This window comes from Bubalus kerabau, chromosome X, assembly GCF_029407905.1.
Source record: "Bubalus kerabau isolate K-KA32 ecotype Philippines breed swamp buffalo chromosome X, PCC_UOA_SB_1v2, whole genome shotgun sequence".
Lineage (NCBI taxonomy): Eukaryota > Metazoa > Chordata > Mammalia > Artiodactyla > Bovidae > Bubalus > Bubalus kerabau.
In genome coordinates, this window is record NC_073647.1 from 146,152,918 (window position 1) to 146,180,286 (window position 27,369).

The 27,369-nt window shown below is 38.9% G+C and overlaps 1 protein-coding gene across 5 annotated transcripts in view; it reads right to left on the bottom strand.

The window, feature by feature from the left end:
- The window catches only part of ARHGAP6 (Rho GTPase activating protein 6), a 542,861-nt gene that overhangs the window by 159,499 nt on the left and 355,993 nt on the right, over positions 1–27,369 (bottom strand). The gene's annotated exons all lie outside the window — the stretch shown is intronic.

Consider the following 27,369-nt stretch of genomic DNA (forward strand, 5'->3'; position numbering starts at 1 on the left):
AATCATAAATAAACAAATAACCCAACTTTTAAATGGGCAAAGACTCTTAATAGACATTTCTCTGAAGGAAATATACAAATGACCAATAAGGATATGAAAAGAAAGATGCTTGACAGCTTTAGCCATCAGGGCAATACAAATCAAAATCACGATGAGATACTCCATTACACCCACTCAGATGGATACAAAGAACTGTTGGCAAGGATGTGGAGAAATTGGAGCTCTCATACGATGCTGGTCTGAACGTAAATTCTCTGGAAAACAGTTTTCAGTTTCTCAAAATGTTAAATGTGAAGTTCTCAAATGACCCAACAATTCCACTCCTCACTATATGCCCAAGAGAAATGAAAATATTTATCCACACAAAAACTTGTACACAAAATGGTTCACAGCAGCATTACTTACAATAGCCAAAAAATTAAAACAACCCAAACATCCATCAACCAATGAATACGTAAACAAAATGTGACATACCTATACAATGGAATTACTCAGCCATAAAAAGGAAAGAAGAACTGATACATGCTACAGTGTGGATGAATCTTGAAAACATTACAGTGAATGAAAGAAGCTAGACACAAAAGATGACATATTGTATGATTCCAGTTCTATGTTGCTGCTGCTGCTGCTGCTGCTAAGTCGCTTCAGTCGTGTCTGACTCTGTGCGACCCCATAGACAGCAGCCCACATGCCCAGAATAGGCAAATCTATAGAGTGGCGAAAGATTAGTGGTTGCCAGGGGCTGAGGCAGACGGGGAGACTAGGGGGAGCAATGACTAAGAGGCACAGGGTTTCTTTTGGGGCTGATGAAAGTTTTGAAATTGATGGCAGTAGTTGTTGCAAAACTCTGACTACACTGTTAAATTATACCCGTTAAATGAGTGAATTGTAAGGTATGTGAATTAAACCTCAATAAAGCTGTTTCATTAAAAAATGGAGTGTTAGCTCTTGCTTATTCCCATGCCACAACACTTCCCCAATTACACTGGGCTCCTCTGAGATCACCGTGACTCTGGCAAGTTCACCTATGTGGCTTGCCAGGGGCCATGGTGAGACAGGGCTTCTGTCAAGCATAAGCTGTGACTCCTGGCCCCTGGCAAGTCAGGACCCTTCTCCTCAGCTTCCTTTCTAGGGCACTTCTGCTAAGACTTCTGCTCCAGCTTCATGGTTTGGCCCCTTTCCGCCCTGACTCCTTCATTCCCTGGTGGTGACTCCCTTCCCAGCACACCCATGGTTTCCATTGGTGAAAGTCCTTCCAAACTCACACTTGCTCCGGTATCACATGGAGCCACCCTCTCCAAATACATGAGGCATGACTTAAGCGCAGTGGCCCCTGACAGCACAGTCACTTTTTCATAGTTGAAATTCAGTAGTTAATCATTACTCTTCACCTTGTTTTTTTCTTTTTTTTACATTTTTTTAAAATTTTATTTTATTTTTAAACTTTACAAAATTGTATTCGTTTTGCCAAATATCAAAATGAATCCGCCACAGGTATACATGTGTTCCCCATCCTGAACCCTCCTCCCTCCTCCCTCCCCATACCATCCCTCTGGGTCGTCCCAGTGCACCAGCCCCAAGCATCCAGCATCGTGCATCGAACCTGGACTGGCAACTCGTTTCATACATGATATTTTACATGTTTCAATGTCATTCTCCCAAATCTTCCCACCCTCTCCCTCTCCCACAGAGTCCATAAGACTGTTCTATACATCAGTGTCTCTTTTGCTGTCTCATATACAGGGTTATTGTTACCATCTTTCTAAATTCCATATATATGCGTTAGTATACTGTATTGGTGTTTTTCTTTCTGGCTTACTTCACTCTGTATAATAGGCTCCAGTTTCATCCACCTCATTAGAACTGATTCAAATGTATTCTTTTTAATGGCTGAGAAATACTCCATTGTGTATATGTACCACTGCTTTCTTATCCATTTATCTGCTGATGGACACCTAGGTTGCTTCCATGTCCTGGCTATTATAAACAGTGCTGCGATGAACATTGGGGTACACGTGTCTCTTTCCCTTCTGGTTTCCTCAGTGTGTATGCCCAGCAGTGGGATTGCTGGATCATAAGGCAAGTCTATTTCCAGTTTTTTAAGGAATCTCCACACTGTTCTCCATAGTGGCTGTACTAGTTTGCATTCCCACCAACAGTGTAAGAGGGTTCCCTTTTCTCCACACCCTCTTCAGCATTTATTACTTGTAGACGTTTGGATCGCAGCCATTCTGACTAGTGTGAAATGGTACCTCATAGTGGTTTTGATTTGCATTTCTCTGATAATGAGTGATGTTGAACATCTTTTCATGTGTTTGTTAGCCATCTGTGTGTCTTCTTTGGAGAAATGTCTATTTAGTTCTTTGGCCCATTTTTTGATTGGGTCATTTATTTTTCTGGAGTTGAGCTGTAGGAGTTGCTTGTATATTCTCGAGATTAGTTGTTTGTCAGTTGCTTCATTTGCTATTATTTTCTCCCATTCTGAAGGCTGTCTTTTCACCTTGCTAATAGTTTCCTTTGATGTGCAGAAGCTTTTAAGGTTAATTAGGTCCCATTTGTTTATTTTTGCTTTTATTTCCAATATTCTGGGAGGTGGATCATAGAGGATCCTGCTGTGATGTATGTCAGAGAGTGTTTTGCCTGTGTTCTCCTCTAGGAGTTTTATAGTTTCTGGCCTTACGTTTAGATCTTTAATCCATTTTGAGTTTATTTTTGTGTATGGTGTTAGAAAGTGTTCTAGTTTCATTCTTTTACAAGTGGTTGACCAGAGTTCCCAGCACCACTTGTTAAAGAGATTGTCTTTAATCCATTGTATATTCTTGCCTCCTTTGTCAAAGATAAGGTGTCCATATGTGCATGGATTTATCTCTGGGCTTTCCACCTTGTTTTTTTCTTGAAGAAAAAGGAGCTATTTTTTTTTTTTTGAGCATTAAAAAAAATAAGAGTATTGCCTCTACAAGCTCTTGTGCATTTTTACAATTATAAGTAAAAATGAAATTATCAGGATGCCAATGAGCCTCAGCAAGCAATTCAATGAAGAGAAAATCACAATGTTCACTGGGTTAAAGAGATTCAACATTCTTATATAATTTTATCATTCACAAAGAGAACTACATTAGAGTTACTGGCATTTTTATTAATGATACTCATTATTATTGTTATTTGTTTATTTCCATAGCCTTTATCTTTCCAAACTATTCTTGGGCACAATATGCCAGCGCCCAAGAACATCATTTTCTTCCTGATAACTAGTTATACCCTGTCCCCTGCTCAAGATTTTGTTTGAATCAGAGCATTCTGATATTAGGACAAAAGTCTTAAGAGAAAGGTTCACAAGAGGCTGCAATTAACAATCATGCATAGTGTTTGGGATTTATCACATTTTGGACCATTGTGTAATTTTTGCCTATTTGGATTTGTTGGAAATTTTTCAACCTTTAAAAGTCCTTAAAACTATTCATTTTTATGTAAATCAAAACTGCCATGAAGTCCCACTTCACATGGGTCAGAACGGCCATCATCAAAAAAAGTACAAATGCTAAATGCTGGAGAGGGTGTGGAGAAAAGGGAACCTTCCTATACAGCTGGTGGGAATGTAAGTTGGTGCAGCCACTATGGAGAACAGTATGGAGGTTCCTCAAAAAACTAAAAATAGAGATGCATGTGATCCTGCAGTCCCACCCTTGGGCATATATCCGGAGAAAACAATAATTTGAAAAGATGCATACACCCCAATGTTCACTGCAGCACTTTTCACAATATCCAAGACACAGAAACAAGCTAAATGTCCATCGACAGATGAATGGGTAAATAAGATGTGGTGTATATATATAATGGAATACCACCAGACATAAAAAATAATGAAATAATGCTATTTGCAGCAACATGGATGGACCTAGAGATTGTCATACTAAGTGAAATAAATCAGAAAGAGAAAGATAAATAACATATGCTATCAGGTACAGGTGGAATCTAGAATATAACACAAATGAAGTTAACTTTGAAATGGACTCACAGACATAGAGAACAGACCTGTAGTTGCCAACAAGGAGGGATGGATTGGGAGTTTGGGGTTAGTGAATGCAAGATAATAACAAGGTCCTACTGTAGAGCACAGGGAACTATACTCAATATTGTGTCATAAATCATAATGGAAAGGAATATGAAAAAGAATATATATATATATATATGTATAACTGAGTCACTTTGCTCTAAAGCAGAAATTAAGCTCATTGCAAATCAACTATACTTCAGCAAAATAAATGTTTTAAAAAATTATTCATTTTTATAAGTTGGTACCACTGCCCTCTGAAGAACATCGGTAGAGAAGGCTTTCCCATCTGAGGATAAGCAAGGTTGGCAAATGAATGTTCACAATAGACCCTGTCTGTGTTCATTCTGTGCCAAAATGTTCATACAGGCTTTTTCTCAAACGCATTTGAGTGCTGTGGGTAATAGATGTCATATAATAAAACTCAGAGTCACATGCTATGTTACTTTTTAAGGAAAAAAAAGTGGGGGGGTGATCAAAGGGTTTAACAATTTTATTCACTGGCTGATATTCAGCGACTCTGAAAATTTGGCCACTGCTCAGGTTTGTGAATTTCTATGGAAAACAAACTGTGTTTGGCAAGCTTGATGAAATATGAAGCTGATAAAAAAATGTTTCATGCTTTCTCAAGACCTTATGCCACTAACTGTGTGGGATTGGAAAAACTGTTCAAATGTCAATTTAAATGTCACTTTAAACACTGTAAATAAATGATTTTCTATACCCATATGAATTAATATAATTCTGTTGATTTCAGACCATAACTTGAACTGAAGTTTCTTTGAGTTTTAACTAGGAAATGTTTCATGGAGAACATGAACTTCAGAGTAGACAAGTTGAGCTCAGTTGAGTTCTATTCAGAATCAGAAATGTTCATGCAATGCATTATTTTACACTGTGGAGAATTGACTGAAAACTCAATTGACACAAAGGTTGTTAGGAAGCAGGTCCTGAACTCAAAAAGAAAGGAGTAGGCCAAAAGAAATAAAACATTATTGGAACAGTTCAAATCATTATGTAAAAGAACACTGTGATGAATTCCGTTGCAGAGTTCATGACTCGTGAACATTATCTCCAAACCAGTCATCTCTGAGTTTTATAGAGTCGACTATCCAACTGCCTTCTTGACCCTTCCATCTGGTATCTCAGGGTCATCTCAAACTTCACTTATCCAATGCTGAACTCTTGACTTTCCTTTCTGGCAAATGTCTTTGTGCCTAAGCCTCCCACGTCTTAAGAGGTGTTTGTAAAGCATTTATCTCAGTGCCTGGCATGCAGATCTGCTCAATAAAGGTTGATGAGGATGATATTGATGATGATTGATAGTGATGAAGATGATTTTTATGCATCCAATTAGTTGAGCCAGAAACCAAATGGTTTTTCTTAATTCTTTTCTTCACTTCATGCCTCACATTTCATCTATTCCCAGTTTCTGTCAAGTCTGCCTTCAAAAAAAAAATTCAGGAAACCAACCCCTCTTCTCCAACTCTGCTGTCATCATCCCACCTCCAACCTCCATCATATTTCTCTTGAACAGCCTTATAGACAACCTAACCATGTCCACTCTTCCCCTTGCCCTTGTTTCTTCTTCCCAGAGGGGAAACCAGAATGATTTTCTTAAACACAAACCTTCATTACCAAAACACATATGGTGCTTGGGTCTGGAAGATTCCTTGGAGGAGGGCATGGCAACCCACTCCAGTGTTCTCATCTGGAGAATCCCATGCACAGGAGAGCCTGGCGGGCTATAGTCCATGGGGTCACAAAGAGCTGGACACGATTGAAATGACTTAGCATGCACCATATGGTGCTTATCATGTATTTATGAAATATGTTAAACATCCTTATGAAGTAGATACTATTATTACTTCCATTTTACAGGTAAGGGATTGAGTAAGGAGGGCAAAGCCACAATTCACACTCAATCAGTCTGAGTCCAGAGCTGGGCTACACAAAATACCATTCCATACCCAAGCTTTAAAAAAATAACAAACAAGCAAGCAAAGACTGTCAGTTTGCTTAACTTAGAATACAGTCCATCTGCAAAGGAGTGCCCTGAGCAAAATGGTCTGGACTGGCTTCCTCAGCCACCCCATCATTTCTCTGTCTTTCCTCCTGTTGCCCTGACACTCATAAACAAGATGAGCTGGGTACTGCACAAGGGTTTCTCTTCATGCTGTTCCTGTGCCTGAACTGTTCTTCCTAGGAATTTTCATAGGCCTGCCTCCTCATTCTTGATTCTTTAATCCCACTCCCTTGCTAAAGGCTTCTCTGACCTTCTCAATCTGAAATCAATGTTCCCTGGTTTCTTGATCTCAACATTCCGTTGATTTTCTTCTCAGCACTTATCTTAGCTGTAATTGTTTTCATATGCTTGTCCATTTGTCTATTGACTGTCTCTCCCATTGGTCTGGAGGCTTCACAAGGATAATATTGTTCATGACTGTATTTCTGCCACTGAGCATATTGCCCTGCACATAGTGGGTGCTGAGAAATTTGATAAAAGATTGGATGAAGACAAGAAGGCTTTGGTAATATGAAATATCCACTTAAACCACTGGTTCTCCAAGTGTGACTGGAATCACCTAGGGATGCTTTTTTTTAAATCAAAGTAGAGCCCCAGGACTGTTATTTTAAGCACTTACTTTTGAGGCCTATCACAGTCTTGTAGAGAATTTTTATAATTTTGACTTTGACATGATTTGGCAATGAGTAACTCATAGCAGAGAAGGCAATGGCAGCCCACTCCAGTACTCTAGCCTGGAAAATCCCATGGACGGAGGGGCCTGGTGGGCTGCAGTCCATGGGGTCACTAGGAGTCGGACACGACTGAGCGACTTCACTTTCAGTTTTCACTTTCATGCACTGGAGAAGGAAATGGCAACCCACTCCAGTGTTCTTGCCTGGAGAGTCCCAGGGACGGAGGAGTCTGGTAGGCTGCCATCTATGGGGTCGCACAGAGTCGGACACGACTGAAGCGACTTAGCAGCAACAACTCATAGAATTCTTGTTTGGCTGTTATTTTTAAGTGATCAATGTGTGTTTTCAGGAATACTTGCTAGGAGAGAAAAATGTACATTATAAATCACTTTATATCACTATATATATCACTATATATATGTATCTATCTATCTATCTATCTATATATATATACTATATATATATATATCACTATATATCACTTTTACATGTGATAAGATTGTTAAAAATACTGACAATGAAATTGCCATACTATGCTTTTAGGTAAGAATTACATTATTACCTTGGGAGCCAATAATTTCCATTTCAAGCTTGTAGACGTTTGTGGGGGCTCCTGGAGATCTTGTGGTTTCTAGGCCCCATAATCAGATGATGGTGTGTAATGGACAAAATGGACCAGCTGGAGTCAGCCCTGAATCAACCACAACAGGACTCCTGCCCAGGAATCTGCATTTTAAGAAATTTTTCAGGAAATTCCTACACAAATAAAATTTGAAAGCTATTCTTTTCTCTTTGTCTAGACTTATGTGTATTGTTTTAGAAAAATATGCAACAGAAAGCAGGGTCCCCTCTCTAAATCTGTGGTTCAATTCTGAGAAATCCAAGATAATGTTTCACATAAAGGAAAAACATACACTACTAATTAATGTTAAGCTCATTATGTGTCCAGAAATGCAGATTATCAATAATTTTTTCAGGAAAATGAATCATCTTTGTTAAATATCTTTTGTGAGCCTATAGGTCCACAGGGGATGAAAGGGCCTGGCATTTCTCACCTGGAGGGGAAGGATGAATCATTTGGCCAGGCTATGTTTTAGGCTATAAGTGGATAGTGTTAAGAAAATTAAAATTGTAAGCAGGAGGGCTTCCCTGGTGGTCCAGCAGTTAAGAGTCCACCTTGCCAATGCAGGGGGCATGGGTTCAGTTCCTGGACTGGGAAGATTCCACATGCTGCAGGGCAACTAAGCCCAGTGTGCCACAGCTACTGAGCCCCCACACCTACACCCCATGCTGGAGATGCTGGAGATGAGTTCCTGCCTGGTCCACCGTGACCTTCTTCTCTTCACATGGCCCTTCCCTGCTCAAAATCCTTCCACTGTTCTTCAGTCAACTGAGATCTTTCAGCACAAGACCCTAGGCTTTCCATGACCTGACCCTAATCCAGTCTTCCGAATCCTTCTCTTGCCCTTCCTCCCAGCAAACCCTGCACTCTGGCTCAACAGAACTGTTCACTCTCCTACTTTTCAGATCCTGTCTTTGCTTTTGTCATTTGCCTTCTCCAGGGTTCCCTTGACCCTCATATTTCCCATTAAATATCCCATCTGTTATTACTCCCTAATTTATGTAGCCAAGCAGGACCTTTCTTCCTGAATTCCCTGACTTCTTCAACTTCTTCCCAACCTCCCTCTCTATGGTTTTCCCTAGCTAAGTCGATCTAATTTCATCCCTCCAGTGACTTAGGCCAAAACCTTGTCTTCCTATCACCTCTGACTCCATATCGTACCCCACAGCCAATCCATTAGTGAATCTCACTGTCACTATATTCAAAACATGGCAGAATCTGGCCTTTTCTCATCGTTTCCACTGTTCCACTCTGGTCCAAGCTAAAATCATCTCTCACCTCGATTAATAATAAAAATTTCGAAATGACTCAGCATAGAAAGTGGTTCTGCAAACCCTCCCTAAAATACTCATTTCTCATTCCTCCTCACTGAAGATAATTTTCCCTGAGAAAGTCTTCAGATTGTTAGTGAGTCACTTCCAGTCTTATCTTTTTCTAGAAAGGTATTGATGCAGATGACCCAGAAAAAAAATAGGGGTGCAGAAGAGCTCTCCCAAATCCCACAGTGGGGACTTGGATTGCTACAGAGAGTGGTTATTCTTTGGCAGTTCACAGGATTCTTAACGAGACCTGAATTGCCCTTTTTTGCTCAGAACAAAATAGTACTGTTCCACGAAGTGTGTTTATTCTTCATGTGGACACAATGTGTAGAGTGGGCATTCGCATATATTTAAGGGCCAAATGAGCTGATCTTGGTAATATCACCCTTCCTGCTCATAACTGATCCTGGAACCCAGATGAAAGCATGTGAAGAAAAGGTGTCTGGAGGCTTCTGCAAAATCTTGCTTTGACTGTTAGCAAGAGACACAGGAAGACGGAAACCTTTTCTTCCTCTCTGTCAGGGTTTCTCAACCTCAGCACTGTTGACATTTGGGTCATCTGTCATGGGGACTGCCCTGTGTGTGAAGAATGCTTAGCAGCAACACTAGCATCTCTTCAGTTTTTAGAATTAACAACGTCTCCAGACATTGCCAGACATTGTCTCCTGGGGGTGGATTACCCCAAGTTGGGAACCACTGCCGTAAACGTCAGATTTATTCCCAGACTGCCACAGGTTCTCTCAATAAGAGCTTAGAGATATTTAGTCAGTCAGTCATTCAGTCGTGTCCAACTCTTTGCGATCCTAAGGACTGTAGACTGCCAGGCTCCTCTGTCCATGGGATTCTCCAGGCAAGAAGACTGGACTGGGTAGCCATTCTCTCTTCCCAACCCAGGGATCAAACCCAGGTCTTCTGTATTGCAGGCAGATTCTTTATAGTCTGGGCCACCAGGGAAGCTATAGAGATGCTTAGAGAAACATAAAGTCAAGAGAATTGCAGGAAAAAGACCAGAGTCACTGAATGAAACCCATCATACTTGTGAAATTTTGGATGACACAAGCCTCAACAATTCCTAATTATTTAAGCTGGTTTAAGTGGGTTTTCCCATTATTATCAGTGAGGAGCATCAAACTGATCCAGGGTCTACCATCATAGTTCGCAGCACGTTGCTTTATTCCAGAGCATCCTGCAGCTTGCAGAAATGAGCCAAGTCCCAGCTTGGGGCACAATTCCATGGGTTCAGCTTTATGTTTAGGACAGAAATAAAATGGCTCATTTTCCCATTTGTTAATTACTGCTTATCCACATTTGTTATGGAATTGTATAATTTCAAAGCAGGAAGTGATTTTAGGGAAGGAGAATTAAGCTAAAACCAACGTCTATGTTTATCTTCAAAGGAAGGCTTTCCAAAGAGGATTAAGCCATGTGCCTGCAAATATCAGGAAAAGAGCCATTATCCACTTCAAAACACTTCCTGAGCATGACGAGTCACCATACATCTTGCGTAAAAAGCAAAGAGATATTTTCTTATGGCCACATACACTTAAATATTCATTCTCCTTAAATAGGAATTCTGCATGGTTTCAATGACTAAATCAATTATCTATTTACAGTGAACTTCCTGTCATTTCTGTGCTCAGATCTGTCATTTAATTTTACCATCTATTTTTTTAAACCTGAAAACTGATGCACAAACTAGAGCTGGCATAATTAACAGACTATTCCATTTGAGGTATAGTGGGGAGGAGGAGAAGATAAAAAATTGTAATCCATTTCTTATGACTTTTATTTCTATGTACTATTAGTTTACATTATTGTTGCTTATTATAAAAGCAATGCAAGCTTACAATTATAAAATAATAAATATAAAAATAAGCAAAATGAATAATATTTAATAATCCATAATCTAAGAATCAATCACTGATTATACTTTAGTGAATATTCTCCCAAATATTTTTCTTGCATATTGAGATCTTTCTTCCCAAATAGTATCATATTATTTTGAAATCCCCTTTAAGGTATTTTAAAACTTTCTTTTAATCAGATGTTTAAGTTGTTCCTATCATGACCCCATTGTAAACAGTGCTTCATATGAATGGCTGGTTGAAAACGAGTTATATATGCTCAAAAATAAAAATGCAAGAGTAAAACACAAAACAAAAAAAATTCTACAAAACGGACTGAATATCATTGACATCAGAGTTCTGCTATCATTCACTTGTACATCCAATCACAGAAAGCAGCCTCAAAGAGGACAAAGGAGAAAGAGAAAACCAGCCTTGCAGCAAAGGAAACTACCCCTGCGACAGACATGGTAGGACAAACACTAAATAAACCTGATGGAGAAACATGCCACAAATGAGTCCCAAGCAGAGTTTCTTAGTTTGTAAGTCATAAAGTCATTACCTAGAAAAAAAAAAAAAAAACAGGCTGTCTTCAATCATACAATTGTGAAAAATAAATAGCTTGCTCCTCTACAAAAATCCTGTGATGGCAATTTCAAATAGCTAGATTTGCATATATATCCACATGTCTATGTTTATTTTTATTTGTATGTATTTATATCTGTACTGATGCCTATTACCTACATCTATATCTATAAATATACCTGTAACTGTACCTGTATATCCATCCACCCATCCATCCACTGCCCATCTACATACCAGTGGCTTTCAGACTTGAATGTGCATCAGAATCCCCTGGAGGGCTTCTTGTTAAAACCAAGGTTCCTCTATCCTGTCCCCAGCTTCTGATTCAGCACGTCTTTGACACAATCTAAGAATCTGCATTTCTAGTAAGTTCCCAGGTGATGCAATGCTGCTGGTGTGAAGCCTACACTTTGAGAAGCCCTGCCTATGCTTTATCTCTCATTACCAATCTATATTTTAGTGAACATATGGTTATCCCCACATGCTTGAATTTCATTATCATAAATTGTTAATAAAAACCATAGTGTTACATACTATACAAAACAGATATTATGGTGCTTTCAAATTCTTTCCACTTAATTCAATAAAAATTATAAGATATAAAAATTATCACCATGTACCTTCTTCCTCCCAGGAGAAAAGTTAAATTGTGATACATTTCTTGCTTTTACTTGGTTCTCACTGCATTTGGCTTTTAACTTGATGTATTTACATCTTAACGATTCAGATTTATTTTCCAAACAGTGAGATGAAACAGGGACGACGCAAAGGCAGCTTCATTTTGAAATTGGCCAAGCTCTTGTAAACAAGCTCTTGACGGAGCAATTTATAATTCTCTAAACAGTTGGGGAAAATATCACACAGAAAAGCAGATGTTATTCTCCTAACTTCTCTTTCTCTCTCTTTTTTTAGGTCTACAGTACTGAACCAACCACATTACCCTGAGTAAATGTTGGCTTCGCTGGATGTCAACCATGTTAGCCATACTCTAGATGCAGTTCAAAGAGCAAAGCTTATCAGACAGTTCTGTGGCCTGCTTCCTCATGTTCATTTGACAGTGCTTGACTTAGGGGTTGTGTTGGCTCAGGTTTGTAGCATGCAATGGGAACACAGTTCCCCAGATGCCAACTTTAACCTAAATAAAAGCTAGGCCTGCATTTCTTCAGGGTTAAGTTAAAGAATATGGGCTGTGCTGTCTCAGACCCCAGTGGGTACCAGTTAGTGGGAGACAAGATGTATACACAAGGAAATGCAATTGGTGACTTTAATGGGTAAACAATTGTAGGACTGAGAAAAAGAAAGTCACTTTGCTCTTGTGCAGTTGGGAAAAACCTCATATTCCATTTGTTCAAATCCTTGAGAAACAAACGTTATTTCTCCAGAAAGTGAAATGCAGACATTGAAAAGGGAGGCAAATTTTTAAAGAAGAGGTCAAAGTAAAGACTGTCTGAAGGAGAAGTTAATGTGTGACAAAAGGAATTAATCCCTTGAATGATGAATGCCACTACTGAAATGATTATAAATTACAGGCCACCTGCAACCTATCCCGAATGTCTTTCATGTGAGAACAGGATAGATGGAAGAATGGGGGGAAAAAAAAACTTGTGCCCTAATGGAGAAAAAGGAAGATGTGTGCTTTGAGCAGTTCAGAAAAAGTCTCTCTTTCTACCTCAATATATCTGTAGATCAATAGATGTGTGTGCATGTACACATTCACATCAAACTTTGTGGAATAATTCCAATTTATCTGTAAGACCCTCTCATTCCCGTTAAGCATTTAAAATGCCGCTAATTGCAAATGTTTCAGCAAATAGCCACTGAAACAATGATACAGTCAGCAATCATTGTTTAAACTCAACATTCAAAAAACTAAGATCATGGCATCTGGTCCCATTGCTTCACGGCAAATAGATGGGGAAACAATGGAAACTGTGAGAGACTTTATTTTCTTGGGCTCCAAAATCACTGCAGATGGTGACTGCAGCCATGAAATTAACAGATGCTTGCTCTTTGGAAGAAAAGCTATGACAAACCTAGACAGCATACTAAAAAGCAGAGACATTACTTTGCTGACAAAGGTCCATCTAGTCAAAGCTATAGTTTTTCCAGTAGTCATGTATGGATGTGAGAGTTGGACCGTAAAGAAAGCTGAGTGCCAAAGAATTGATGCTTTTGAACTGTGGTGTTAGAGAAGATGCTTAAGAGACCCTTGGGTTGCAAGGAGATCAAACCAGTCAATTCTAAAGGAAATCAGTCCTGATTATTCATTGAAAGGACTGATGCTGAAGCTGAAGCTCCAATAATTTGGCCACCTGATGTGAAGAACTGGACTCATTGGAAAAGACCCTGATGCTGGGCAAGATAAAAGGCAGGAGGAGAAGGGGACAAGAGAGGATGAGATGGTTGGATGGCATCACCGACTCAATGGACATGAGTTTGAGCAAGTTCTGGGAGTTGGTGATGGACAGGGAGGCCTGGTGTCCATGGGGTCCATGGGACATGGACATGGTGTCCATGTCCTGCAGTCCATGGGGTCGCAGAGTCGGACATGACTGAGTACTAAACTGAGTCAGCAATATTGAAGTAAAATTGCCACTAAAAAAATGTCAAAAAGAAAGTACTAATAGGCTGTAATAATACAAATATCTGCATTTTAACATTTACAGCTGTATATGTGTTAGGTTCTGTTTTTTGTGTTAAAGACATCCCCAATATAAAAAGATAATTTATTGCAAATTGTGAAGATAATTTACTGGAAGCATTACAATAGTAGAAATGGCGACTATAAGAGTTTTCATATGCAACAGTTGGCCTATAGTTTTAATTTGATTAGGCACAAATTTAGTGGCAAAATGCTATTTTGAAGTAACAATTAGTACAAAAGATGCAGTAAGTAAACATTTTCCAAAATGAATATCTTTTCTAAAGATGTGTGATCTTTAAAGAATAGTGAGATAAATGCTACTCACAAGGAACTTTCCAATACAGTGAATGCATGCATGAATAAAAGAATACATTTTTAAAAATCTGTTGGTTCTTAGATCTTACCTCCCAGAACTTCAACAGATATCACACACACACACACACACACACACACAGTCATTTTCAAATTGAATGTAATCCTATTTTTTTAAAAAATTGTGCCAAAAGAAGTTATAACTACCCATCACACCAAAAGATGCACAGTTTGGCTATAGCAGCTTCCACATTGTTCAAATTAAGATCTTAAAAGCACAATAACACACAAAGCAGTTATCAAAACAAGTTTGCTCCAGAAATTCAAAAACACTTGTCACAAGAATAGAGTGAAGCTTTTTACTCCCATCGTTAATATAAACTGACCATAAATATCAAAGCTGCTGGTATCTTAGCAAGAAATCTTTATGAAGGAATTGCAGTTAAAATGATAGCTCTAGAAAATGAGATAAGTGACCAACTAAGGAATTATCTTTTATTTGTACTGTGATGAGACATATATGAGTAAAACAGCTGGCATCCTCAGTGAAACACTAATGTCAACTTTAGAGATGCAAAATGTCCCAGGTCTGAGGAACATCTCAAAAAATTGTTGGAGAAAAAGAAAATATTTTAGTGAATCATCTCTTGTACAGAGTTTCTCAACCTTGGTATTCCTGACATTTGAGGCCAGGTCATTCTTTGTCATGGGAGGCTGTTCTGTGCATTGAAGGATGTTGAGCAGCACCCCTGGTCTTCACTCCCTAGATGCCAGAAGCCAACCACTACCTCCCAATTCTGACAACAAAAATGTCTCCAGACACTGTGAAAGTGTCTTGGGGTGGGAGTGAGGGAATTCTTCCAGTTAAAAGCATTGACAGCACACATTTATATAAACTTGCTTGATCAATTGTAGTAAATATTATAAAACTGTTCAAAAGTTTATATTCATACAGAACTCGTTCTGTTAATTTTGCCAAAGTGTTGTTTACAAATTTTTGTATTTTATCACAACAGATTGACAAATCTGGAGTGACTGCTTTTTAGACATAGAAATTATTAAAAGCCTTTAAAATACTTCAGATGATCTTAAGAAAATTCTAAAGAGTCTCATCCAGCATTTGTAATTTGAGGCTTAAACCAAAACATTATCAGTGTTTCGTATAATGCTCTCTCCAGAATGAAAGCACAGATTGTGTTATCATTGGAAACCGCATGGGAATGATGTTGCTTATGTTATACTTTAAATGAAGGAAAACAATCTGTTTCTCCTATTTGGACAGAGTCTCAGAGTAATATTACTGAGGATGGTATACCTTGAAATTCTAAAATTTTTACATTAGTTATCACATATATCATAGATAAATATTGATAATTTATATTAATTACTCAGGAATCAGCTGGCAAAAACCCTCTGTAGGGAGATTATTTCAGAAATAGTCAATTAAAATAACCATTTAAGTGAGATTTTACCCTTAAAATTTGTCTTAGTAGCACTTGCTAGTAAAATGAACAAAGAAAAAGTATATGCAGGTCAAAAGTGGTTGACTCTACTTAGATTTTAAATTTGAGGAATTAATTTTCCAAATAAGGAAAATAGGCAAATTTTCTTAGCCAAATTTATTTAAAAATATGTGGCTACATTACTTAATGACAATAGATACAGAGATTAAAATACTTATCAACAACTATGAAAATTATGATATATTCACTGACATTACAGAAGAATTATTCAAATTTGACAAGAAATGTCAGGAAATTTTAAGGATAATTATGGAGCAAGTCAAGTGAGGGCAAACTGCCCACTTAAATAATAAGACAAAATATGAAGTCTTATTATTTTCTAAATTGTTTATTTCTTTCTCATTTCTTTTTATAATTTTCTGATAAAGATGATTCATTTATCACTAAGTGTAATCATATTATCATATCACCAGAAGACATTTCATATAATTAAATGTATATCAGAATAAAATCTTTGTTAGTCTGTACAATAAATTATTGGTTCAGAAAATACTGTCACTCTGTTATTCACATTCTCACGCAAATAAACATCTTAGACCTAAATTTTCATTTTGCAATTATTTGACATTTATTATTGAAATTATAAAAACTAAAATTATAAGAGTCTAAAATAGATTTCATTTGAAAAAGGAAAGCATCCCAGATCAAACTTCTTTAAAAAAAATATAGTTCTATTTTTCTTGCTAGCTTAGTAATTTTCAACTAGAGTGACTTCCCACCTTAGAGGACATTTGGGGATATATGGAGGCATTTCTGGGTATCACAACAAGGGGAGGTATGGTACCACTGGCATTTAGAGGGTAGAGATCAGGCATGGTGCTAACATCCCACAATGTATAGGACAGCCCTTCATTAAAAAAAAAAAAAAAATCTGGTCCCAAAGATAATAGTGTTCAGGCTGAGAAACCTTGCTCTAGATGAAAGTATTTCTTGGTTTAATTTGTGTAACAAGGCAAGAATCACCCAATTCAAATATGATGAGAATCCCTTATTGGAGAGTATGTTATTACCAAAGACAGTTTTCTTCCTCCATGAAAGGCAGAAATTTAACTACCCTTCTTGCTATTGTTGGCATCTTTGGGAACAAGAAACAAAATGGAAGATTGAAGGGACAATAGAAACAGTGTGAAATGAGTAATCCTTACACTGCTATTCTCTAATTGAATATATCTTATTTGAGCAGAAAGTATGTATTCATACTTTGATACTGAGGGAGAAGCAATGCCTTCACTGCAAAACAGGAATCGCTTGACATGGTAAGAAAAACGCATCATAAAAATTAAAACAGCTAAAGCTTAAGCAATGAGTTTGAATAACTATCTTTTTCCCCACCCTGAGGTCAGCCATAGTGATATTCTGTATTGCTTAGGATTCACTATAAAAATCGAACTTTTAACAGCCCTAAGCAAACATCTTCATTTTCCACAGACCTAAGTGATGGCAGAGTAATATGATTGCTTACAGCTGCAAATGCCTCATCATGAACTAAACACTTGTTAAACTCTGGCTAAAATTTCTCTTCACTGGCTTATTAGTGTCTTTTCCAAATAAAATCATTTTTTAAACTAATTCACTAAATAATGCCATGGTAGAAACCCTTAATTAAGTCATGAATAGACAATGCAAATAATCCACATATTACACAATAAATGCACATTAAATTAAAACAAAACAAACTGTGTTCCTAAATATAAATTACTTTATCATTTTATACTAGGGCCTAGCAGTGTGTAAATTTCTCATATTTTACTCCACCCAAAGGAAAGAAAAATAGAAAACATCATACTATGAAGGGAAAAAGAAATTTCCTGTGTGTTTACTTTTCCTGGGTGTCTATGAGTCTTGAGGTTATGGGTCACCACCACTTCAGGAAACTGATATCAAGTTTCAGAATGGGTTACGAGTGAGAAGGTGAGGTAAGAAAAGGGCATCTGGCATACTAAGAAAGAAACAAAGTCTGGAGAAATAACTCCAGAAAGAATGAAGGGATGGAGCCAAAGAAAAAACAGTACCCAGTTGTGGATGTGACTGGTGATAGAAGCAAGGTCCGATGCTGTAGAGAGCAATATTGCATAGGAACGTGGAATGTCAGGTCCATGAATCAAGGCAAATTGGAAGTGGTCAAACAGGAGATGGCAAGACTGAACATTGACATTCTAGGAATCAGCAAACTAAAATGGACTGGAATGGGTGAATTTAACTCAGATGACCATTATATCTACTACTGCGGGCAGGAATCCCTTAGAAGAAATGGAGTAGCCATCATGGTCAACAAAAGAGTCCAAAATGCAGTACTTGGATGCAATCTCAAAAACTACAGAATGATCTCTGTTCGTTTCCAAGGCAAACCATTCAATATCACGGTAATCCAAGCCTATGCCCCAACCAGTAATGCTGAAGAAGCTGAAGTTGAACGGTTCTATGAAGACCTACAAGACCTTTTAGAACTAACACCCAAAAAAGATGTCCTTTTCATTATAGGGGACTGGAATGCAAAAGTAGGAAGTCAAGAAACACCTGGAGTAACAGGCAAATTTGGCCTTGGAGTATGGAATGAAGCAGGGCACAGGCTAATAGAGTTTTGCCAGGAAAACGCACTGGTCATAGCAAACACCCTCTTCCAACAACACAAGAGAAGACTCTACACATGGACATCACCAGATGGTCAACACCAAAATCAGATTAATTATATTCTTTGCAGCCAAAGATGGAGAAGCTCTATACAGTCAGCAAAAACAAGACCAGGAGCTGACTGTGGCTCAGATCATGAACTCCTTATTGCCAAATTCAGACTTAAACTGAAGAAAGTAGGGAAAACCACTAGACCGTTCAGGTATGACCTAAATCAAATCCCTTATGATTATACAGTGGAAATGAGAAATAGATTTGAGGGACTAGATCTGATAGACAGAGTGCCTGATGAACTATGGATGGAGGTTCGTGACACTGTACAGGAGACAGGGATCAAGACCATCCCCATGGAAAAGAAATGAAAAAAAGCTAAATGGCTGTCTGGGGAGGCCTTACAAATAGCTGTGAAAAGAAGAGAACCGAAAAGCAAAGGAGAAAAGGAAAGATATAAGCATCTGAATGCAGAGTTCCAAAGAATAGCAAGAAGAGATAAGAGCCTTCCTCAGCAATCAATGCAAAGAAATAGAGGAAAACAATAGAATGGGAAAGACTAGAGATCTCTTCAAGAAAATTAGAGATACCAAGGGAACATTTCATGCAAAGATGGGCTCGATAAAGGACAGAAATGGTATGGACCTAACAGAAGCAGAAGATATTAAGAAGATGTGGCAAGAATACACAGAAGAACTGTACAAAAAAGATCTTCATGACCCAGGTAATCACGATGGTGTGATCACTCACCTAGAGCCAGACATCCTGCAATGTGAAGTCAAGTGGGCCTTAGAAAGAATCAGTACGTCTGTGTCTCTTTTGCTGTCTCACATACAGGGTTATCGTTACCAGTCCAGGTTCGATGCATGATACAGGATGCTTGGGGCTGGTGCACTGGTATGACCCAGAGGGATGGTACGGGGAGGGAGGTGGGAGGGGGGTTCAGGATGGGGAACACAGGTACACCCGTGGCAAAACCAATACAATATTGTAAAGTAATTAGCCTCCAATTAAATACATAAATTTATATTTAAAAAAAGAAAGCATCAATATGAACAAAGCTAGTGCAGGTGATGGAATTCCAGTTGAGCTATTTCAAATCCTGAAAGATGATGCTGTGAAAGTGCTGCACTCAATATGCCAGCAAACCTGGAAAACTCAGCAGTGGCCACAGGACTGGAAAAGGTCAGTTTTCATTCCAATCCCAAAGAAAGGCAATACCAAAGAATGCTTAAACTACCACACAATTACACTCATCTCACATGCTAGTAAAGTAATGCTCAAAATTCTCCAAGCCAGGCTTCAGCAGTACGTGACCCATGAACTTCCAGATGTTAAAGCTGGTTTTAGAAAAGGCAGAGGAACCAGAGATCAAATTGCCAACATCCGCTGGATCATGGAAAAAGCAAGAGAGTTCCAGAAAAAGATCTATTTCTGCTTTATTGACTATGCCAAAGCCTTTGACTGTGTGGATCACAATAAACTGTGGAAAATTCTGAAAGAGATGGGAATACCAGACCACCTGATCTGCCTCTTGAGAAACCTATATGCAGGTCAGGAAGCAACAGTTAGAACTGGACATGGAACAACAGACTGGTTCAAAATAGGAAAAGGAGTACGTTAAGGCTGTGTATTGTCACCCTGCTTATTTACCTTATATGCAGAGTACATCATGAGAAACGCTGGGCTGGAAAAAGCACAAGCTGGAATCAAGATTGCTGGGAGAAATATCAATAACCTCAGATATGCAGATGACACCACCCTTATGGCAGAAAGTGAAGAGGAACTAAAGAGCCTCTTGATGAAAGTGAAAGAGGAGAGTGAAAAAGTTGGCTTAAAGCGCAACATTCAGAAAACTAAGATCATGGCATCCGGTCCCATCACTTCATGGGAAATAGATGGGGAAACAGTGCAAACAGTGTCAGACTTTATGTTTGGGGGCTCCAAAATCACTGCAGATGGTGACTGCAGCCATGAAATTAAAAGACGCTTACTCCTTGGAGGAAAAGTTATGACCAACCTAGATATCATATTGAAAAGCAAAGACATTACTTTGCCAACAAAGGTCCGTCTAGTCAAGGCTATGGTTTTTCCAGTGGTCATGTATGGATGTGAGAATTGGACTGTGAAAAAAGCTGAGCACAGAAGAATTGATGCTTCTGAACTGTGGTGTTGGAGAAGACTCTTGAGAGTCCCTTGGACTGCAAGGAGATCCAACCTGTCCATCCTAAAGGAGATCAGTCCTGGGTGTTCATTGGAAGGACTGATGCTGAAGCTGAAACTCCAGTACTTTGGCCAGCTGATGCAAAGAGTTGACTCATTGGAAAAGACCCTGATGCTGGAAGGGATTGGGGGCAGGAGGAGAAGGGGACGACAGAGGATGAGACGGCTGGATGGCATCACGGACTTGATGGACATGAGTCTGGGTAAGCTCCGGGAGTTGGTGATGGACAGGGAGGTCTGGCATGCTGGGATTCATGGGGTCGCAAAGAGTCAGACACAACTGAGCAACTGAACTGAACTGAACTGTTTTTGAATATCTGCTTTCAATTCTTTTGAAACATATACCTTGGAGTAGAATTGCATCTTTTAAGTATCTCCCTAGGAGTGGGATTACTGAGTCATGTGGTAACTCTAAGGTTTACCTCCCTCATAGGCATTTGAATGGACTCATGTGCTAGGACAGTCTCCCCACTTGCAGCCTCCCGTTCTCTAACCCCTTCTGCTCATTGCCAGCAGAAGTTTATTGATGCCATTCCATGGCTTATAAACCTTTAAGAGTTACCCAGTATGTGAAATGACAATCCTAAAGATTTATGTGTAAGTCTTATCTCTTGTATAGCATGTAAATTCCATGAGAGCCAAAATCATATTGTGTTTACATTGCCGATCATAATGCTTTGAACATAGTGAACATTTAAAGGATGCTTGATGAAGGAAGGACTGAATGAGGGAATAAAGCCAGAGGGAATGAATACAGTCACATCTGAGATGTGAGCATCTCTTTCGCCCGATTTAGGACTCCAGCTGAATGTGAATTAATGGCTTGATCATAGAGACTGGTATCTGGAGGCAAATCCCAAAAGCAAAGCATACTTGACTAGCTGTGTGACTTTGGGCAAGTGACTTAAACTTGTTGTGCCTCAGCTGCCTCATCCGCAAAATGTAAATAATCTAGGTTTGCTTTGAGTATTAAAATGAACTCATATTTATGATGCTCTTATAGTGCCTGGCATATGGTCAGTAGTTTAGAGAGCTTGTTAAATAAAATAAGTAAAATAAATGAGCTAACACTGTAAGCAAATGAAACTGCTTAAGACAGGTAGGATGAACACAGGGTTCTGTGAGCTGCAAAGTGAAGGCAGTTAGGCCCACAGACCAAACTGTCTACCTGAATTCACATGCAATATAGGTGTTGTTGATTTACTATGTGCTATTCTCTCACTTGATTAGATTTGGAGGTCTGCAATCATCATGGGGAAGCACTTTTGGTCTCATCCTGGTATTCCACCTCACCCAGTGTTGTCATGGGGAAGATAACTGATAACTATTGGTTGATTGGACTTCCCTGGGCAAATAAAGTGATTAGCCATAACTGACGATGGCTGACTTTAAAATCAACTGTGAAGCTACGTATAAACAGCTAACAAAATTCAGCATATTGCTAAGTCAATAAGAGTAAAGTACCTAAGGATAAGAACATTTCCAAACTGTTTACTTCTGAATGTAATCTATTCATTTCAGTTTCTTTAATAGACTTTAAAGGGTTAGCTAAGTGGGTTCTCACAAGTACCAGAGGCATCACTCACACTCAGTGACCGTCTTTCTGTTACCCTTATTTTCAACAGGCTTCTCTTAGATATATCCCCTAGAAATAGGCCTTCTCAATTTGAATAAACTCAAATATCCAGGGTTTTTTTTTTTTTTTCCATACTTGCCATCGCAGAACCTCCCAACAACACCTGGTTTACTCTTGTATTTAGAGTGCTGATGAATCTTAGAGATGTATGTATTCATGTATTCACCTTCATTTGTAAATTTTTAGGGTGCAAAACACACAAAGCAAACTAAAATGTTCTAAAGAGCACACGCATTCCTTTGTGCACAGTGCAGAAACTTTACCTACTGATACACATGTGGTTTGGTTCCCTGGTGATTTCAGAAGGCTCCTCCATCCCCAAATCGGGTGGAGCCTTTCTTCCCATGTTAATAAACAAAGTTTGAACCAATGCCAATGGTTTTGAGAAAGTTTATTTTTTAATTAAACAGTTTATTTTGAGACGATTGTAGATTCATGTTCAGATGGAAGAAATAATACAGTGTCTTTTTGTACCCTTCACCTAGCCTCCCCGAATGGTAACATCTTGCATACAATGTCACAACCAGGAAACTGACACTGATAGCATACAATGACTTTATTCAGATTTAACCAGTTTTACCTGCACTCATTTGTGTGTGTAAATGTGTATGTGTATTTCATTCTATGTGAGTTTATCACATGTGTAGACAACAGTCGAGACACAGAACATTCCATAGTCACGAGGATCCCTCCTGCTACCCTTTTTATGTTATTCTCACTTCCCTCTCAATCCACCACCTTCTTAAATCTGGCAACCACTGATCTGTTTTCCATTTCGATAATTTTGTCATTTCAAGTATGTTACATAAATGAGATGATATAGCATGTAGCTTGTTGGGGGGACAGGCTTTATTCACTCAGTATAAGTTCCCTGAGATCCACCTAAGTTGTTGAATGTATCAATAGCTCATTTTTTTTATTGTTAAATTATATTCTAGGGTATGACCCACTATCACAGTTTATTTAACAAAAGTGCATTTTGGATTCAATGCAATCTTATTAACTGCACCAATGCTACAGAATATGACTTGACAGGGGACTTACATAAACTATCTTGTTTTTATTACAAGACCTCCACTGTGAAGTGAAAAATGAAATCAATTTTTTGTATATTTTAAATGAAAGCTTGCACAGGTGTTTCAGTCAGCTAAATATTTTAGCCTGAACTATTTTAGCTCTAAATTGTTCAAATAATTATCTCAAAAATTTCTATGTAATTTAGCATGCAGAGAATGCCTCTGTTTGAGGGGGTGGTATATTCCTCAATCAGATTTTATTTTTCTGCTAACACTATACCATTTTTACTAGTGATCATAATTATCGAGATTTAGTCTTCTGGCGATTTTCTCCTTCAGAATTTACAAGGAGCTTACGAAAGTTCAAATGCACTGTATTTTTGGCAAAGGACCCTCATGCTTTGTCTGCATTTTACTGCTTCCTTTGCACCTGGGAAGAGCTATTTTAGGACTGTCTAGACAATCACCCCAGCTTTAAAGGTCTTTTCCTTTCTTGTCACATAATCGCTGAGTATGGAGGGTAATAAATAGATGATGCTGGCACTCTCTCATCAAATATATTGTTCAAATAGAGTCAGGAACAAGAATGCCTTTGGTCTGGCTCACAAAACTGAGAGGCTTTAATATATGGTCGCATACTTGCACCAACGAATCAATCTTTAAACCAACAAGAAAGTCTCCCGCCATCCACACTTTTGCACTGTAGTATCAGAATTATACTTTTTGGTTGAACTGTATGAAATGGTTAATTTTTGTACCATTTTGGATCTATAAAAATGGCAATTTCAAATTATTCAACTCAAGAGATCTGGGAAGGAATCTAGACATGGTCTGGTTTCATTTCCCTTCTCCAGTTCCCAGGAAACACTAACCCTAACTGTAGTGGTGACCCAGAATGCACAGCTTCTGCAGGCCACTCTTGCCATTACAGGAAATAACAGAAACAAGTATGATCCCCAGACATTCTCCACATGCTTGTTCAATCTAATTCCTCTGGGTCAGTTAGTAAAATCCCAGGGGGACATGCACAGATTAAGTCTACTTCACCTCTTAAAGTCCTTTCTTTCAAGAGGTGACAGCTTTCAAGTTCTCCACACAAGTCCTAGAGCCCACTGTCTCCAGGCCCCTTAATGGGTCCTGAGAATGCTTCCTCTTGTCTGATCCTCCAGAGAATCTTTCTACTGACAATCTCTGATGATTGTAGTATTTCTTTTTGGAGGAAAAAAAATGCACCAGGATGGAGATAAATAGATGGAAAAGCAAATATAGATATAGACAAAAAACAATAATCAACCACTTTGATTTACTTCCTTATGTTTTGTTATTAGTGTATTTATTTTTATATCAGATACCAACATATGTTATTTTACTGCAAACACTATACCATTTCTATTGTAACTTTCAAGTGCTTTCTCTACCCTTACTTCTCTGTTTTTTCCATTTTCTCCACTGCCGTTAGTGAAAGTCGCTCAGTTGTGTCTGACTCTCTGTGACCCCATGGATCCCACTTTTGCTTATGTGCACCACTTTCCTCATTTCTTCCTTCATTAGCCACTTGATCACGAGCTCCTTTGCTGCTGCTCTTCCTTTCAGGCTCTAAATGGTGGCACTCCTCATGACCTTGTTCTAGGCTAACATCTCTTAAGTCAAATCTTCTCAAGATGTGCCCAGGGTCTGTGAATCTCCTGAATCAGATTCATCAGAAACAAGCTCCATGAAAGAAGCAAACTTTTAACATAAATTACTGAATTTTCAGCACCTGGAAGAGTCTCAGGCCCACTTCCGTGCTCAATAAATATTTATGGCGGAAATGGATTGCCTGAAGTGCTTGTGGAAATGCATGTTCCTGGTATGTATTCTTGGACTCCTAAACTGGAATCACAGTGTATCTGGCATTTGAAAACCCAAATTTCTGCTCTTCTGTCACATGACCTTTCGTCCAATACCCTCTCCCCACTCCTCATTCTTCAGTGCTCTGAGACACGTTTCCAGAACCCAACCTCTGCTCAGATTAAGTCAGATCTCTTTATTATGCCCTCTCATAGAACCCTCTCCTCTGTGAAACTTTCTGTCACACTAATTTTACACATATGTGTGAGACTGTTGAATGAAGTCCTATCTCTCCTGCCTTGTAGGTTCCTCTTTAACATTATATCCATACTTCCTCATCTGAGTCTCACTCATTGTGGGCCCTCAATAAATATAAGTGAATGAATTCATATTTGTAACATGGATTGAAAGTGAAAAGTGTAAGTCGCTCAGTTGTGTCCAACTTTTTGAGACCCCACGGGCTTATACAGTCCAAAGAATTATCTAGGCCAGAATACTGGAGTGGGTAGCCTTTCCCTTCTCCAGGGGATCTTCCCAACCCAGGGATCAAACCCAGGTCTCCCACATTGCAGGTGGATTCTTTACCAGCTGAGTCACCAGGGAAGCCCTCTACCTCTAAAATGTATTTCAAATCCATTCCTTCTACATTTCCACAGTTGCTGCCCATCAGTAGTCAACTGGATGGTTGCCATGGCCCAGTAACTGCCCTGTATCCATTCTCACTCTATAACAAACAACTTTCTACACAGAACTCAAAACATCAATCAAATCATCTCCAGGTAAAGACTTAGCTGATGGTGTCCTGCTGCAAGGGAATTAAGTTGATACACCTTAGCTAGACCCTGCCTATCTGTCCACAGCACCTCATGTCATTGCTTTATTCTCTCACTCTTGGGACTGCTGACCCCCGTTTTCCATATAACGTTCCTTCTGCATGGAATGATTGCCCATGTGTCCCCACCCCTTGCTCATTTCACATAGCTGGCTCCTTCTTAGACTTCAGTCCTCAGATATAATGCCAACTTCTCAGAGCCACCTTTTCTAACATTCTGTCTAAAATGAGGTTTCATCTTCTGATACTTGTTATCATAGGGATCTACTTATTGTTGTTGTTCAGTCACTAAGTCATGTCCAACTCTTCATGACCCAATGAATTGCAGCATGCCAGGCTTCCCTGTCCTTCACCGTCTCCTGGAGTTTGCTCAGATTCATGTCCATTGTGTCGATGATGCCATCCAACCATCTCATCCTCTGCTGCCCCCTTCTCTTCCTGCCCTCTATCTTTCCCAGCATCAGGAACTTTTCAAATGAGTCGGCTCTTTGCATCAGGTGGCCAAACTTTTGGAGCTTCAGCCTCAGCATCAGTCCTTCCAATGAATATTCAGGGTTGATTTCCTTTAGGATTGAATGGTTTGATCACTTTGCTGTCCAAGGAATTCTCAAGAGTCTTCTCCAGCACATTTCAAAAGCATCAGTTCTTCAGTGCTCACTCTTCTTTCTGGTACAGCTCTCACATGTGTACATGACTACTGGAAAACCATAGCTTTGACTATACAGACCTTTGTTGGCAAAGTGATGTCTCTGCTTTTTAATATGCTGTCTAAGTTTGTCATAGCTTTTCACAGGTATGTCATAGGAGCAAGCGGGATCTGTTTACTAGACAGCATTTACTACACATTGGAATTACAGATTTACTTTTGTTCATTATCTTGTTTCTGCATGGAAAGCTCCATGTGAATCTTATTCACTACTTCATCCCCAGAACCTCAAACAGAACCTAGCACATGATAGATGTACTGTGAATGAATGGAGAAGGAAAAAAATAGTTAAAATAGAAGAGCACCAACAGGTTTTTGATGACAGGTCCTGGGGCGGTTCAGGGAGGCATTGACTATGAAGGGGCAGCAGGAGGGAATCTGTGGGGTGGGGGGGATGACAGAACTCTTCTGGGTCCTTATTGTGGTGGTGGTTGCACAATTTTATGTATTTGTCAAAACTCAGAATTGTACCCCTCCAAAAGATGGATTTTACTATATGTAAATTAAAAATAAATTAATCAAATTATATGTTTCTGAAACCCAAGTCAACCCAGAATAAATAGAAAATGGGCTAAAGAACTAAACAGACATTTCTCCAAAGAAGACACACAGATGGCTAACAAACACATGAAAAGATGCTCAACATCACTCATTATCAGAGAAATGCAGATCAAAACCACAATGAGGTACCATCTCACGCCGGTCAGGATGGCTGCGATCCAGAAGTCTACAAGCAGTAAATGCTGGAGAGGGTGTGGAGGAAAGGGAACCCTCTTACACTGTTGGTGGGAATGCAAACTAGTACAGCCACTATGGAGAACAGTGTGGAGATTCCTTAAAAAACTGGAAATAGAACTGCCATATGACCCAGCAATACCACTGCTGGACATACACACTGAGGAAA